Raw genomic sequence first — 15,385 nt, 5'->3', positions numbered from 1 at the left:
TTGTCACTATTTCCTCATCTCTTTGGATGTATTTATAAACTCACCAAAAGACAAGGATGGCATTTCGAGTGTCCCTTGAAGGAAATGTTCACAGCAGATGTGACACGAGGTGCCACCCATGATGCAATGCCACTCTCAAACCATGAAGATGCCAATGTCACTGTTCAAGAATCTCAGCCCAGTTTCACGGAGCAAACGGCAAACGCCACCACAAACATTGTTGGAGAAGCACCAGAGTAAATGTAAGTTGTTGCTAGAAAGTAACACCTATGATAGACAGTTGTACATCAGAACTTTACAGTTTAACTGTATATATATATATTTTTTTGTCTGCCCACAGGTCATCTTAAAAAGATGGATGTAATCATGGATTTAATGAAACAGATGCAACAGATGCAATTATTACTCACAGGAACACATCCCATAATAAATTGTATATTTAATGATGACCTCAAGAGTGTCAAAATATTGCTGAAAATGAGTGACATCAATAATCTCCTCCCATGCGTGCAATGTAAGGATTCTATAACCCCACTAATGGCTGCTGTTGTAATGGGCAAGTTGGATATTTTCATTTTCATTAACTTTACCACTGATCTGTGGACAGATTACACTGTATAGGTGCAGCATTTGTTTTTGGTGTTGATGATGAACTATTACACAATACCCTTTCAGCATTACTTAAATTAAGTCATTAGAAGCTTCTGTCCCTCCTCTAGGGTCTGTTTACAGCCCCACAGCCAAATCTGTGGCAGACATTTGACCACTTGGATCACAGGGCAGTTCAGAGAGCTAGAGCAGCCACTTGTATTGGGTTGTTCACACAGCTACCTACGCAGAGCACTTTACGCAGGAGTATAAATTGGGCTTTATGTACAGGTCCCTTCTGATGCTGCAGCACAGAGGGAAACGTTCTATGTTGCACAGAAACCTAAAAATGGAAGGATATTTGTCTGTATCTGTGGAGAGATTGCCACGGGTAATATGTCATGTATGAACAGAGTGTTTCTCTTCTTACTCTCTTCTTACTGAGCTCAACACACAGAGCTGTGATCCTGAAATATGAGATTCTTTGTTCATAACCTGTGGATGAAACTAAAAATAAATTAATATTTTTCCAGCGATGATACTTTAGCTTTTTAAAAAAACAAAAAAAAATAATGCTTTTTATATTGTCCTTAAATTCTGTATCTTTTAATGAATTTATAAAAATGTGATTGTGAGATGTGTGTTTATGGCACAGAACACAGTTTTCTGTTAAATGTTATACAAACACTGTATAGATTTATATTTCTGGTTTGATATGAAGATGACATATGTATATGCAGTGTTATGGAACAAAGTACAACTACTTGGTTTCTCACATATCTGTACTTTATTCTTATTTCCTAAATAAATTGTGTACTTCTACTCCAGTACATTTTATATCAGAAAATTGCATTTGATTGATCAAATATTTGTCAAAAACATTAACTCAAACGATTAACTTATCATAATAGTCATTGATTACTGAAGTAACCTATCAATACTTGCAAACCGGATACAATGACAGACGCTGTGCTTTTATTGTGAAGGAGTCATGATCGATTATTGCTGTACTTTCTCTTTAATTCGTTCGTTCTCTTATTTTCCTCTATATTACTTTCAAATGAAATAGCATACCTGCTGTTTAAGTTGCTTCAATGCTCAGAAGAACTGTTTATTAGAAGTCGGTTTCTTCGAAAAGTGGCGTTTGTTTTATTTTTGCACGGGAAGTTTTCTTTGCTCGTCTCATTCCGCGAGACTTGACAGCAGTGCCACGAGAAAGTGACGTCGAAGGATAAACAAACGGGGGAAAGAAGCGCGAGGCGACCGGCAACTCGGACACAGGCACAGAGAAGATGAACTGCCGTATCTACGCGTTAGTGTGCTCAAAATGATAAAATACAACACAATGCAGTCTTCCAAGAGGAGTGAGGGTGACTGACAGGGGCTGGTCAACGAGGTGAGTGAGTGGCGAAAGCCGTTTACAGGTTACTGGCTTCATATACGAGCTGTTGAACATCAGACGGGAACTCTCCTGTGTTATGTTTAGCAAGAGACGATAGTTTATTGAGTGAGTAAGCTAGCATGCTAGCCTGTCAGGCCGATAGCATCCGGCTCTTTTAGTTCAGGCTCGTGGTCAAATCCATTTGGTGCTGAATGAAACGGATTTACCCACCTGTGGGTAACTAAATGTGAAATGTAATCCATTTCTTCCTTGTCAAAATAATAATCTCAGGAATTTGAGATCAGTTCAAGATGACTCCCAATTCCCTTTATTAGTCAGAATTTAAATTTGAAATATTTAAAATTGGTTAAATAGTCTAAAACTGATACTGGAATTATGGATGGCCATTGTTCAGTTATCGACATCTGCGATTAAACTGTGACTATCCATAATCATATTGTAGTATGAAATATGACATTTCAATTCTGACTTGTCATAATCCCTGATGTAATGTATGTAAAATCACCTAACATAAATTAAACTGCAGCGATGAGAGAGCGAAACTACCTGCTGTCTACCTGCTTAGGTGTAAATCTTTTTTTAATTAGTCAAATAATACTTACAAAGACATTGAAAGTTGATGAAGCTGCTTTGCTTGTAGAAACTTTTTTTTTTTTTACATTGTGCTTTTTCATTGTAATTCTCAAAATGACTGACAATCAATGAATAATCACCAGGTTCAGCTCTACATGAGAGAATAGCACACTCCACGCTCCTAAATGTCCCGCCAGCATTTGTGACATCTACTGGTGAGACTCCAGACTGACAAAGAACTTTTAAGCATACTGATTGTTAGTCTCAATATAGAGGTTATGAGAATTAAATCAATTCTATATGAAAAAAACATGACTGTGAAGCATATTTTTATGATTAACCTTATCATTAGGATTGTGAAACGGTATCATTTCATTGTTTTGGTGAAAACAGACCCTGCTGGAGAGAGGAGATGGAGATGTTTTTGTCTGGCTGTGTTGTTTAATCCCCGCCTTCCTTTTTATTATTTGACAGCCCACAAGGAACACCAAGCATTAGCCACACCCTCAGTGACGTGCATGTATGTGGGTGGGATCTGCCTGTCCCAATCATGCAAGAGTATCATTTTCCTGTAAATGGGTGGAGGAGGAAGCAGAGTCAGAAAAAAAAGTTGTCAAAGATAGTGTGGAGAGACCAGCTCGGCACTGTAAGTTAATCTCTCTGTATTTCTCCGTCGTATAGACATATTTATCAATATTAATACTTCTAGTTCTCGACAAACGGCCGGTCTTGGTCAACCTTAAGATCCTGTTTCCTTTATACATTTTTCAAAGCATTCGTCCTCTTTCACAGATGGACAAATCCTTCTGTTAAGTGCTTTCAACATTTATTTGGTTTGAGTTGTTGTCGTTCCCCTTATACCAAAAACACCCACGGTTTGCCACAGAGTTGTCAGACCACCTAGTGTGAAACTGTTTGCTTCTTCAAGCACCTCCATGCTTGAAAAATCCACAGAACTGCTGGGGTTTGTATTACCTGGGTCATTTTTCCAGGCCTTTTTACCCAATATAAATATTGCTGTAATCTTAAATGACGTTATCCAGTACTGACATGGCACATACATTACCACACCTCCATGTGAAACTCATCCAAATAGGGCTTTTAATGAACTGATCAGCGTCATCGTGCATTTAAGAAGTAACACATGTCAAGTGTTGACTGTGACTGTTTTCAGTTGTACCCGAGTCCATTGAATTTACATTTTTTGTAATTTATTTTTTGACTGTTATAAGTGGTATAAAATCTTAACATCCTCAGAGATTGATATTTGGTGTATTCACAGTCATTTAGTATGATTCTTGAGCATGATTGACATTCTGTCACTGGATGCGTGTAAAATCACGCTGTTCATGTCTGTTTACGTTCACATTCAGACAACATTGCTGAATGAGTAAGTTCAAAGTCTGATCAGTGAGGGCAAGGTGTGGCAGTCTACATACATAGATAAGAAATAAGCCTGTATAAACGGATAAACCGTAGGCCTAAATGTAGTTTTCACAGTTACTCACTTAGTGACTTACAGCTCACATCAAAGTGTATGACCTTACATGTGTACTATGTTTAGCTAATGTGCAAATCTTGTTGTGTTGAGTGTTCAAACCTCTAAAGTTTAGAAGGAAAAGGCATTTTGATAAAGCTTCATAAAACACTGAAAATACAGAATATTTTCATCAGTTACATATTAATTCAGTTTCTGGTGCTGTAAGCAAATTACAATTAAGATCAAACAATAATCTAACCATAGCCCCTTGGCTGCTAGTCCAGTGTTGACATTATTGTAATAATATTTTTTTTTGTCTGCCCACAGGTCATCTTAAAAAGATGGGTGGGATCATGGGTTTAATGAAAGAGATGCAAGATCTGGAATTATTACAAACAGGAACACATTCCATAATAAATTGTATATTTAATAATGACCTCAAGACAGTCCAAATATACCTGAAAATTAGTGACATTAATAATCGCCTCCCATGCGTGGAAGCTGACGATTCTATAACCCCACTCATGGCTGCTGTTGCAATTGGCAAGTTGGATATTTTCACCTGGCTTCTCAGTGTTGATGCAAACCCAAATGCTGTGTCCAAAAAAGGCTTTACAGCTTTGCATTATGTCTCACCATCTCAATCGCCAGCGATATTTGCCCGCAAACTAATTGAAGCTAACGCTGATCCAAATGTAGAGATACAGATACAGGATGCATCTGGCCAGAATCTCAACCAAATCTCGCCACTTCAGAATGCTATCGTGCATGATAGGGAGGACATTGCGAAAGAGCTCCTCTCTGCTGGTGCACTGGTACAATTGTTTAAAGGCACTTCTCCTGAACAAATTAATCGCAATGACAAATTAGTTCAAGTGATAAACAGATTGGCATCCGGTGGAGATGAACTATGTTCAAAACTCAGAAAAACTGTGGAAGTGCAGATTGCTGTGCCAATGAAGACACCTCAAGAAGTGTTTGAAACTTTTGACAGTTACATGTTGTATGAGGATCCTCAGACTCATTTGACCATAATTGAAATGCTTTACAATGTAACTGGTCAAGATATAGCAAAATACCAACAGCTCAGCATCAACTGGGTGACGAAACCTGAAATGTTTAACTCCTACATTAAAGGGGCAGTGAGTCGCCTTCCAAATATTCCTGAAAAATTTCTATTTGTATCAATAAAATGCTTACTTGCAGTCTTCTGCACAATGGCGGAGATAGCAACTGAACAAGCACTTGTGATGATCCCCCAACTACTGGAACAACTCGACCTCAAAAATGGACTGACAATAGTAGTAGACATTCAGCAACTTATATATTTGATCACACAGAAAACACAAGGCACAAATGAATGGCCTCCCAACTTTATTGAGAAGTTGTGCAACACAGTTGTTCCTTTTGTGGAGGATCAATATCCCACTGATGTTCGAGTCTACACCTATGGCATATTTGCAAACTTGCTTTCTGTTAAGCAAGCCGTTGATATCTTCACATCAGTGGGGATCACATCAGTGCCCGAAGACATCCTGACATCAGTAGATGTCAGGATGTCTATGAACGATAAGCTGAAAGAAGCTCTCAGACGTTTAAAAAACCATTTGTCAAGCTGAATGAAGAGAGTGAGGATGGTGCAGCTGTACCCAAATCCAGGAAGAAGAAGAAAAACAAGAAGAGAAACGAGAAGAAGGAGAAAGACCAGCACAACAACCAAAATGTTGACGTTTGTGGTCCTTCAACTGATCCAGCAGCAGTTCCTTCTAAACCAGTGGGAACACAAGAATGGCTAAAAATGAGCAAGAGGTGGAGGGACAAACTAGAGAAGCTTGTAAGTGCTGATGAAAACCAAGTGACCAGAATTGAGAGCATTATGTACATTAATGATGTAGAATTTCGCATAGCGAAGGGAAGTGATGGCACTGAAGTTTTCTTGGGGCTGAAAAGTGATGGCACTGAAGTGGCAATTAAGAGAATGTCGAAAACCAACTATCAAGTGCTGAAGAATGAGAAATCACTTCTGCGACTTCCAAAGCTGTACGACAGCCGTGTTGTACGATATATCGACTTTGCAGAGGACAAGACATTTGGATATCTTTGTCTTCAACTGTGTGAATACACCCTGGAAGAATATATCAAAAATAAGGATGTCAGTCTGGATAAAGAGCAACTCGTGTATGACATTCTTGACAGTTTAAGAGCTCTTCATTGTCGAATGCCTCAAATTCTCCACCGAGATCTCAAACCACAAAATGTTTTAATAGGTAAGAAAAGTGAGAAATATGGGATTTTGAATCACTCACTATTTTAATGAATGTTTTTCACTCAGTCATTTTACACCATTTTGTCTCACAGATGTGAATGGAAGGGCAAGATTAGCCGACTTTGGCATAAGTCGACGTTTACCTAAGGGCCAAACAACTTACCACACACGTAGTGCAGGAACAGAAGGCTGGATGGCCACAGAGACGTTAAAGGATGAAGATGAAGATGATGATGTACGATACAAGTCGTGCACTGATATCCAGGTAAGATCGTCTGTCTTAAGCCTGTCTCACATGAGAGGATTTTCAAATCTGTCTTGATTTTAAAAATGTGGGAGACCACAGACACGATGAATTCTGTAACTGATTTTTTAATGTTTTAATTATGAGAAAGCAAAGGCTAGATGATCCAGTCAAGATGCAGGACTTGTCGTTTAATTAAATTAATTCAGAGAGGAGATTCCAGGGATTTGGATCACGGAAAATCGCATGATTTAATATGACTTCAGAATATAAACAGACACAGAGGCGGGTTGTTGGCGTTGTATGTTAATAGCTGGTGTGTGTGCGATGATCATATCTGTGAACCCTCACATTACAGGATAATTTGATCCAATAATCTGTTCCAATCAGCCTAAAATCTGAAGGCACCCATGATTGTCGGAAGAGGCGAATCGGGACAGAAATCTGGCCAATAATCCTCTAGTGTGGGGCAGAGAGAAATGAAATTAAACATTCAAACTTTAAAGGTTGCAGGGATGCTGATTTACTACATCCTCTCTGGAGGACGCCATCCATTTGGTGTATCCTATGAGCGAATGAACAACATTCATGAAGGAAACTACCAGTTGGACCGTGTTCAAGATCTGGTTGCAAAGGATCTCATCGAGTGGATGATCAATAAAGAGCCGAAGGAAAGACCTAAAGTGGAAGAATGCTTGAATCACCCCTTCTTCTGGCCCGACACAAAGTAGGATGTCTTTTTTTGTGGTCAATTGCATGAGGTTTTTAAGGTAGACCAGTGTTCAAGCTGCAGTCAGGTCAGTTAAAATACATATTAAATTAGCCAAAAGTTACCTTAAAGATGACATTGCTGACAGCAGCTTTAACAATACATGCTGTTACCTTATGTTGTTTTAATGTACAGTGATGCTACTGCTAATTTTTTTCGTTCTCTTATTTTCATCTGTACCACTTTCGGATAGCATCTGGCAACAAGGTTAAAGGCAAAGTCAATATGGCCAGTCAAATAAAGTGCATTAAAAGCTGTACATGATGTATTTTTGGTATTTTCTCAAGCAACGTATATTTTTTCAGGAAAGTGGAATTCTTGAGAGAGGTTGGAAACAAGAAAGAGGTGAAATCCCGGCAAACTACGAACCAGGAATTACTTTCCTTAGCTGAAGAATGGGCTGTGGGTGTATCCTACAATGAGTGGAAAGAAATGGTGATTGCAATATGTCAATTTAATCCTGTATTTCATTATTCAGAAATCCACTGTTTTGTGATACTTTGTCACTAAGTACACTTGTGAATACTGTTTGTCTGCGTAGTTTCCACAAGACTTGGTCAAGAAAGCGGATGACAAGAAACCCTACCTGAACAACATATTTGGATTACTTCATTTCATTCGAAATACCTGGGAGCACTAGTAAGTTTCTCTGCACCAAAAAAGTAGTTTTTTTTTTTAAGTTCAAGTTGCTTTGCAACATTTCCGAATTAGGAATTTAAAATAAAATCTGTATAGTTATGTCTGTTCCAGGATTATTCTTTTTATACATGGATCATGATGCAGATAAACTGTACATACTGTGCACAGCTGGCTCTGTAATATTATTTCATTTCTCTTTTTGCAGTCCCCACTACACAGACAAAGTTGACCTATTGTCACTATTTCCTCATCTCTTTGGATGTATTTATAAATTCACCAAAAGACAAGGATGGCATTTCGAGGGTCCCTTGAAGGAAATGTTCACAGCAGATGTGACACGAGGTGCCACCCATGATGCAATGCCACTCTCAAACCATGAAGATGCCAATGTCGCTGTTCAAGAATCTCAGCCCAGTTTCACGGAGCCAACGGCAAACGTCACCACAAACATTGTCGGAGAAGCACCAGAGTAAATGTAAGTTGTTGCTAGAAAGTAACACCTATGATAGACAGTTGTACATCAGAACTTTACCCGTGATTCGAGGCTTCTGTCCTCTAGGGTTTGTTTACAGCCCAACAGCCAAATCTGTGGCAGACATTTGACCACTCGGACAGTGGCGGCGCCAGGGAGGAGCTAGGTGGTGCTGTAGCTCCCCTATAATAGCGATAGGACCTGCCCAGCACCCCCAAGAAATGTCTGTGATTTTTTTAATATATTTATATTTTAATGTCATGTTTGAATAGTCTTCGTGGCCGATGTGAGCGACCTCCATAATGAAACGCCCCAAATTTCAAAGCACTTTCTACTCCCATAGCACCTGCAACAGAGAGTCTCTGGAGCTGTCACTGCACTTGGATCACAGGACAGTTCAGAGCGAGAGTGGTTCACACTTCAGCTACTTACATACAGGTCCTGTCTGATGCTGCAGCACAGAGGGAAACTTCCTATGTTGCAGAGAAACCTAAAAATGGAGGGATATTTGTCTGTATCTATGGAGAGATTGAAATAATGGAGAGATTGCCACGGGTAATCTGTCATGTATGAACAAAGTATTTCTCTTCTTACTCATCTGATTTTGTTTATAACCTGTGGATGAAACTAAATATATATATATATATATATATGTAGTTCTGATACTATGCTTTTTATATTGTCCTTATGTTTTTATGAATTTATAAAAATGTTTGTGTTTATGGCACAGAACACAGTGTTCTGTTAAATGTTATGTAAACACCGTATAGCTTTATATGTCTGGTTTGGTTTGAAGATGACATATGTATATAGAGTGTTATAGAACAAAGTACAAATACTTGATTTCTGTAAGTATAAAATTCAAATATCTGTACTTTATTTTTATTTCTCGCAACTTTTACATTTTCTAAATAAATTGTGTACTTTTACTCCAGTTTCCCATAACTATATTTGTTACTCATTACTACCAAATGAAATCGGAAGAGTATTGATAATGGTCTGTATTTATGACTTGATGAGTTGCTTTATAGTTTTTTTCATTCACCCATCACACATTTTTCATACTCATTCACATGCTGCAACATGGGGTTAACTGTCTTAAGAAGTACATTTTATATCAGAAAATGACATTTGATTAATACTTGCAAACCGGATACAATGACAGGTTGTGTGCTTTTATTGTGAAGGGGTCATGATCTATTATTGCTATCGCTGTATTCTCTTTAATTCGTTCGTTCCCTTATTTTCCTCTGTATTACTTTCAAAATAAAATAGCATACCTGCTGTTTAAGCTGCTTCAATGCTCAGAAGAACTGTTTATTATAAGTTGGTGTCTTCGAAAAGTGTTTTTTTTTTTTTTTTTGCACGGGAAATTTTCTTTGCTCGTCTCATTCCACGAGACTTGACAGCAGTGCCACGAGAAAGTGACGTCGAAGGATAAACAAACTGGGGAAGGAGGCGCGGCGGCCGGCAACTGGGACACAGGCACAGAGAAGAAGACGAGCTGCCGTATCTTCGCGTTAGTGTGCAGTACAGTACAGCCAAAATATTTGCATTAAAAAAATCATTTTGCAGACTGCAAATCATGTTTATGTTTTGAAATCATGTTTAAGCATGGGGCGCCACCTACCGCCGTCTACCAATCATTGCAGTCAGTAGAGTCTCGGCTGCCGAGCAACCACGGGTCGCCAGTTACGTCAGAAAACGAAACCTAAAAGACCTCAGTATTTTGAATTTGAATGTAGTAACCGTTTTTGGCCACATTCTTACATATGGCACCTTTCAGGCTCCTGGTCAAATCCATTTGGTGCTGAATGAAACGGATTTACCCACCTGTGGGAAACTAAATGTGAAATGTAATCAGTTTAAAAATGAAGAGATTGATTATTATATTGATTTACACAATAGCAGCTGAAATGTATGAACAATCACCTAACATAAATTAAAATGCTGTGAAGAGAGAGCGAAACTACCTGCTGTCTACCTGCTTAGGTGTAAATCTTTTTTAATTAGTCAACTAATACTTACAAAGACATTGAAAGTTGATGAAGCTGCTTTGCTTTTAGAAACTGCTTCTATTTTTTTAAGTCCCACTCCTGAATGCTTCGCAAGAATTTGTGACATCTACTGGCGAGACTACAGATTGACAAATAAAGAACTTTGAAGCATACTGAATGTTAGATTCAAATTAGAGCTTGTGTGAATGAAATCAATTATATATGAAAATGGAAATAACATGACTATGAAGTGTGTTTTTGTGATTAACTTTATCATTAGGGTTGTGAAACAGACCCTGCTGGAGAGAGGAGATGGAGATGTTTTTGTCTGGCTGTGTTGTTTAATCCCCGCCTTCCTTTTTATTATTTGACAGCCCACAAGGAACACCAAGCATTAGCCACACCCTCAGTGACGTGCATGTATGTGGGTGGGATCTGCCTGTCCCAATCATGCAAGAGTATCATTTTCCTGTAAATGGGTGGAGGAGGAAGCAGAGTCAGGAAAAAAAAGTTGTCAAAGATAGTGTGGAGAGACCAGCTCGGCACTGTAAGTTAATCTCTCTGTATTTCTCCGTCGTATAGACATATTTATCAATATTAATACTTCTAGTTCTCGACAAACGGCCGGTCTTGGTCAACCTTAAGATCCTGTTTCCTTTATACATTTTTCATAGCATTCGTCCTCTTTCACAGATGGACAAGTGCCTCTGTTAAGTGCTTTCAACATTTATTTGGTTTGAGTTGTTGTCGTTCCCCTTATACCAAAAACACCCACGGTTTGCCACAGAGTTGTCAGACCACCTAGTGTGAAACTGTTTGCTTCTTCAAGCACCTCCATGCTTGAAAATCCACAGAACTGCTGGGGTTTATATTACCTGGGTCATTTTTCCAGGCCTTTTTACCCAATATGAATATTGCTGTAATATTAACTGACATCGTCCAGTACTGACATGGCACATACATTACCACACCTCCATGTGAAACTCATCCAAATAGGGCTTTTAATGAACTGATCAGCGTCATCGTGCATTTAAGAAGTAACACATGTCAAGTGTTGACTGTGACTGTTTTCAGTTGTACCCGAGTCCATTGAATTTACATTTTTTGTAATTTATTTTTTGACTGTTATAAGTGGTCTAAAATCTTAACATCCTCAGAGATTGATACAGTATGCAAAAGTTTGGGGAACCCTGGTAAATTTTCATGATTTTCCTTTATAAATGGTTGTTTGAATAAGAAGTTAAATATATCATATATGAGACAAACACAGTGATATTTGAGAAGTGAAATAACGTTTCTATGATTTACAGAAAGTGTGCAAGAATTATTTAAACAACATTTACGTCCGACAACATTGCTGAATGAGTAAGTTCAAAGTCTGATCAGTGAGGGTAAGGTGTGGCATTCTACATACATAGATAAGAAATAAGCCTGTATAAGCAGATAAACCATAGGCCTCAGTGTAGTTTTCAAGCTAAAGAAAGATGTGACTCACAGCTCACATCACAGTGTATGACCTTATGTGTGCACAATTTTAGCTAATGTGCAAATCTTGTTGTTAGGTGTTCAAACTTCTAAAGCTTCTTAAAACACTGAACAATACAGAATATTTTTATCAGTTAGATAATAATTCAGTTTCTGGTGCTCTAAGCAATTACAAACAATTAAGATCAAATAATGATCTCACAATAGCCCCTTGGCTGCTAGCCCAGTGTTTAAATTGACATCATCATATTGTAATAATATTTTTTGTCTGCCCACAGGTCATCTTAAAGAGACATCATGGATTTAAGGAAACCAATACAATTAACAGAAACGCATCCCATTATAAAGTTTGTCATTGATGATGACCTCAAGAACCTCAAAAAATTGCTGAAAGTTAATGACATTGATAATCTCCTCAAATGCGTGGAAAGTAATGATTCTATAACCCCACTCATGGCTGCTGTGGCAAATTGTAAGTTGGATATTTTCACCTGGCTTCTTAGTGTTGATGCAAACCCAAATGCTGTGTCCAAAAATGGCTTTACAGCTTTGCATTATGTCTCACTATCTCAAGCGCCAGTAATATTTGCCTGCAAACTAATTGAAGCTAAAGCTGATCCAAATGTAGGGATACAGAACGCATTTGGCCAGGAAATCAAACCTTTACCACTTCAGTTTGCTATCACGCATGATAGGGAGGACATCGTGAAAGAGCTCCTCTCTGCTGGTGCACTGGTACATGCGTTTCCTGTCACTTATCCTGGACACATTCGTTGCAATGAAAAATTAGTTCAGTTGATAAACAGATTGGCATCCAGTGGAGATGAACGATATTCAAAACTCAGGAAAATTGTGGAACTGAAAATTGCTGTGCAAATGAAAACACCTCAAGAAGTGTTTGAAACTTTTGACAGTGACATGTTGTTTGAGGATCCTCAGTCTCATTTGACCATAATTGAACTGCTTTGTTGTGTAACTGGTAAAGATACAGAAAAATACCAACAGCTCAGCATCAACTGGGTGAAGAAACCTGACATTTTAAACTCCTACATCAAAGGGGCAGTGAGTCGCCTTCCAAACATTCCTGAAATATCTCTATTTGTACCAATAAAATGCTTACTTGCAGTCTTCGGCATAATGGAGGAGATAGCAACTGAACAAGCACTCATGATCATCCCCCAACTACTGGAACAACTCGACCTCAAAGATGGACCAAATTGCAAGCCAATAGTAGACATTCAGCAAATCATATATTTGATCACACAGAAAACACAAGTCACAAATGAATGGCCTCCCAACTTTATTGAGAAGTTGTGCAACACAGTTGTTCCTTTTGTGGAGTATCAATACATCCCTGATCTTCGAGTCTACACCTATGGCATAGTTGCAAACTTGCTTTCTGTTGAGCAAGCTGTTAACATCTTCACATCAGTGGGGATCACATCAGTGCCTGAAGACATCCTGACAGCAGCAGATTTGAAAATGAACAATAAGCTGAAAGAAGCTCTCAGACGTTTAAAAAACCATTTGAGCAAGCTGAATGATGAGAGTGAGGATGGTGCAGCTGTACCCAAATCCAGGAAGAAGAAGAAAAACGAGAAGAAGGAGAAAGACCAGCACAACAACCAAAATGTTGACGTTTGTGGTCCTTCAACTGATCCAGCAGCAGTTCCTTCTAAACCAGTGGGAACACAAGAACGAGGTGGAGGGACAAACTAGAGAAGCTTGTAAGCGCTGATGAAAACCAAGTGACCAGAATTGAGAGCATTATGTACATTAATGATGCAGAATTTCGCATAGCGAAGGGAAGTGATGGCACTGAAGTTTTCTTGGGGCTGAAAAGTGATGGCACTGAAGTGGCAATTAAGAGAATGTCGAAAACCAACTATCAAGTGCTGAAGAATGAGAAATCACTTCTGCGACTTCCAAAGATGTACGACAGCCGTGTTGTACGATATATCGACTTTGCAGAGGACAAGACATTTGGATATCTTTGTCTTCAACTTTGTGAATACACCCTGGAAGAATATATCAAGAATAAGGATGTCAGTCTGGATAAAGAGCAACTCGTGTATGACATTCTTGACAGTTTAAGAGCTCTTCATTGTCGAAGGCCTCAAATTCTCCACCGAGATCTCAAACCACAAAATGTTTTAATAGGTAAGAAAAGTGAGAAATATGGGATTTTGAATCACTTACTATTTGAATGAATGTTTTTCACTCAGTCATTTTACACCATTTTGTCTCACAGATGTGAATGGAAGGGCAAGATTAGCCGACTTTGGCATTAGTCGACGTTTACCCAAGGGCCAAACAACTTGCCACACACGTAGTGCAGGAACAGAAGGCTGGATGGCCACAGAGACGTTAAAGGATGAAGATGAAGATGATGATGTACGATACAAGTCGTGCACTGATATCCAGGTAAGATCGTCTGTCTTAAGCCTGTCTCACATGAGAGGATTTTCAAATCTGTCTTGATTTTTAAAATGTGGGAGACCACAGACACGATGAACTCTGTAACTGATTTTCAATGTTTTAATTATGAGAAAACAAAGGCTAGATGATCCAGTCAAGATGCAGGACTTGTCGTAACCCATTGACGCCGGCAAAGCATTGTTGCATTTCTACCATAGACGCCGGTAAATCGTCAAATTGCTGGGGGTATAAGGGTTCCTCACGACATTGTTTTGAAATCACTTCGCACAAACATGGAGGACTTTGACAGCGGAGAGATTTCTGAAGGCAGTGATTTTGAGGAGTTTCGTCTTCGATGACTTCATCGCTGATAACTTTGAAAAGCGCTGAACAAATCGACCGGGATTTATGGTTAAGACATAATTATGTTTGAAGACGACGAGGTCGGCGATAATGCTTATAAATACCACCGTAATCAATGGAGTGTTTACAAGAAATCTGGCCAATAATCCTCTAGTGTGGGGCAGAGAGAAATTAAATTAAACATTCAAACTTTAAAGGTTGCAGGGATGCTGATTTACTACATCCTCTCTGGAGGACGCCATCCATTTGGTGTATCCTATGAGCGAATGAACAACATTCATGAAGGAAACTACCAGTTGGACCATGTTCAAGATCTGGTTGCAAAGGATCTCATCGAGTGGATGATCAATAAAGAGCCGGAGGAAAGACCTAAAGTGGAAGAATGCTTGAATCACCCCTTCTTCTGGACCAACAAGAAGTAGGATGTCTTTTTTTGTGGTCAATTGAAAGAGGTTTTTAAGGTAGACCAGTGTTCAAGCTGCAGTCAGGTCAGTTAAAATACATATTAAATTAGCCAAAAGTTACCTTAAAGATGACATTGCTGACAGCAGCTTTAACAATACATGCTGTTACCTAGCATCCGGCAACAAGGTTAAAGGCAAAGTCAATATGGCCAATCAAATAAAATGCATTCAAAGCTGTACATGATGTATTTTTGGTATTTTCTCAAGCTACATTTATTTTTTTAG

Source organism: Microchirus variegatus, assembly GCF_963457635.1.
Source record: "Microchirus variegatus genome assembly, chromosome: 2".
Taxonomy (NCBI): Eukaryota; Metazoa; Chordata; class Actinopteri; order Pleuronectiformes; family Soleidae; genus Microchirus; species Microchirus variegatus.
This window is presented reverse-complemented; position numbering follows the sequence as displayed.